The sequence below is a fragment of the Protobothrops mucrosquamatus genome, unplaced genomic scaffold (assembly GCF_001527695.2).
Source record: "Protobothrops mucrosquamatus isolate PMUCROS unplaced genomic scaffold, P.Mucros_1.0 scaffold2594, whole genome shotgun sequence".
NCBI lineage: Eukaryota > Metazoa > Chordata > Lepidosauria > Squamata > Viperidae > Protobothrops > Protobothrops mucrosquamatus.
In genome coordinates, this window is record NW_015388649.1 from 91,420 (window position 1) to 94,618 (window position 3,199).

Consider the following 3,199-nt stretch of genomic DNA (forward strand, 5'->3'; position numbering starts at 1 on the left):
CACTAGAATTCACCGACTTCTGGTTTCTCGGTCAGCTCCTTAACATTAATTTAATACCTCCTCTTTCAAATTCTTTACTTCTTTTCTTCCTTTTCCCTTTCTCCTTTTGCTTCCTTCCTTCCTCCTTTCTTTCCTCCCTTCCCTCTCCCTTTCTCATCTTCTTTCATCCCTTTTTCTCCTTCCTTCCTTCCTTCCTGTCCTTTCTGTCCTCCCTTCCCTCTCCCTTTCTCATCTTCTTTCATCCCTTTTTCTCCTTCCTTCCTTNAGGTGGATTCTTCTCCATCTGAAGTTTGAGGGCAGCTTCTGACCAACACAAATTGAGGTCAAGAAATGGAACAGGACTGACGTTGTTTCATCAACCCACAGATGGAAGGTGTCTATGGAGGTTCTCGGCCATCCAGGTCATGGTTGTCCCAAATATGCTTTTTTGGGAGCAACTGGACTTTCTTGTTTTTCTTTGAAGATGTTTTTGCTGATCCCAAATGCAGTCGTAACTCAAGGACCATCTGTATTCATAACTATGTTTTATGGATGGTTGTGAGCTGCCTGGAATTGTTGTAGGAGACAGCTGGCCAGAGAAGGCTCGCAAATTAAAAGAAATGAACTTATTCTCTTCCGTTGGACAAAGCCCATTTGATCTCGCATACCAGAGATACTAGCAGGAGGGGCAAAGGGATCTATAGCTCAGATTAACTTTCTGCCGATAACTGGATCCCGGCCAGCTCAACGAGGGACCAGCTGCCAAACTGGAATGCCTCTTTCAGCTTCTGTATTGGGAGCGACTGACAAAACGGACGCCGGGCTCAGCCACAAAGCCGCCGATGCGGTTGTGTGTTAAAATAGGCAACTTCGGATCCCACGCCTTCAAGTATGTTGATGTTCAGGTGGGAAAGGGACGATTCTAAGATCTTGTTGGAGAGGAGGAAGAAGGAAAAATGTAGGGAGATAGTTAGGAGGAACTCTGCTCGAAATTAAGACCTCACAGCCAATATTCACAAGAAAGGAGTCATCTGTAGCTCATGGTTGAACTGTGGGGGTCCTCAACGCTCTCTAGGCTTGGTGGCTTTCCTGCAGATGCTTCACCATCAGTGCTAGAAGGGAGAGACTAACCCTACTGCCTTCCAACACTGATGATGTTCTCTAGTTGGGTCATGAAACGTCTGCAAGAAAATAATCAAGCTCAAAGAGCACCAAGGACCCCACAATTATCCTCCCCCTCCTCCTCCCCTTTTCTCTTCCACTCCACACGATGCAATCCCTGCTAGAAAAAGTGATTTTTTTTTTTTGCTCCCATCTCAGAGGGTCCTCGAAAACCGATTAGGGGGCTTAAGATCCCGAAGGTTAAGAAGGACTGAAATAGCCCACGTGCAGAAGATTCTTTATAGATGCCATTAGCAAGATAAAAGGCCAGCTGCCACAGCTGTCTTCCGCGATGAACTAAAATGAAAAGGGGAAGAAAAAAAAAATCCCCGTTAAGAGAATAGCTGCCTTAAATACAGGAATGGCAAGACCGAGGCAGGAAACGTCAGACGTTGTCAGTTATGTGGGCTTCGGCTCAGGTCTTGGTTTTCATGTGGGCCTGCGAGGTATCCTTTCTCCAGGTTGCTATTTTTAGGAAAAGGAATCCGTCATCTTGTCCTTTTTGCCACAAAAGGAAACCTGTGAGCATCTTTTCAAAAAAAAGGCTTCTAGTCCTCATGGTTTTGAAGATCGGAGAAATCTATCTTCCGGATGCTGAACTTTTCTTTCCTTCCCAAAGCATATTATCAGAATCCTTCCTTCTCACTGTCCTTCATTCCCAATTCTCTGATAATATACCAGCCCAGTGGTGGGATTCAAATAGGTGAACCACCGGTTCTCTGCGTGGATGCCGCTTCCGGAAGTCCGTTCTGGGCCTGGGCAACAAAAAAATTAGCTACCGGTTCTGCCCAAGTGGTGCAAACTGGCTGAATCCCACCACTGTACCAGCCTTCCTCTCAAAGGAAGTTTCTGGTGTGTTGTAAAATCGTTCAAAGTACGGATTAGGATTTCCAACTATTTTTCTTTTTCTTTTTGACTAATTGTGGCTGTGATTCAGGCCCAGGAAGCGACAACAGATTGTTATATCTGGGCAACCTTGGCTGATTTATTATTATGTATTTTTAAGATAAGCTGGTTTGGAGGTGGATGGGGCACCACAAGGAGATCTCAGCATTGTAGCCAGACTGGGAAGCTGACAAGGAAGGGGGCGAACATTTTGGGACGATGCAAAGAGAACCATTTAGATCAGGGGTAGCTGGCTCAGGAATTCTGGGAGTTGAAGTCCACGAGTCATAAAAGAGCCAAGGTTGACTACCCCTGATTTAGATGATCCCTAAAGTCACCAGGAATCCAGCTTTACTGAAAATGTCACTTTACAACTATGATTGGCTGTTATAGTAAACCAGTGTGTTTCTCAACCTTGGCAGCTTCGACCCAGGCTGGCTGGGGAATTCTGGGAGATGAAGTCCAGATGCCTTTAAAGTGGCCAAGATTGAGAAACAAATCCTGGCCTTATGGCTGCTGGCTTAGTGGCCGTTTTCAAAGTCCCAACGGAGCTGCCTGGGGGTGGTGGGGGGTACCTATGTGATGGATATGAAGTCCCCATGGTCGTCCCCCCCCCCCCATCGCTGCAGTCACGCGACTGCCTTTCATACATTTGATAACTGAGTCATATTTACAGTGTTTTGCAGTCATTTGACTGTGTTTTATGACGGGTTCGCAAACCCCCCCCCCCCAAGCATTTACTTCCAGTTTCGGAGAAAACTTTGTCTGTGCCGAACCGCGGTTTACTTAATGTCCGTGGCATTCGCTTAACGACCCAAAAAGGCAATAAAAACGCATCGGTCCGCCGAACAACTTGCCTTACAAGCTGTCCCAAGTTAGACAAGGTCACAACCTGAGGACAAGCAGGTCTCTAACAGATCCTGTCAAAAGGAACCCAATGGATCCCTGTCGAAAACAAAACAAAACAACCCACAAAACACCTCTCTGGGCTTTGAGTTTTGCCAAGGCGGAATTCAAAGACCAGCAGATAAAATAGCTTTATTTAGAGAGGCCAAGCAACGTTTCCGTTAACAACAACAACAACAGAAGAAAAAAAATAGGCAATTTCACGAGGCTTTCCCCCCCCCTCCCTCTTTTTGTGGTTTGGTATAAAAAGTCGGCGGAAGCGACATTT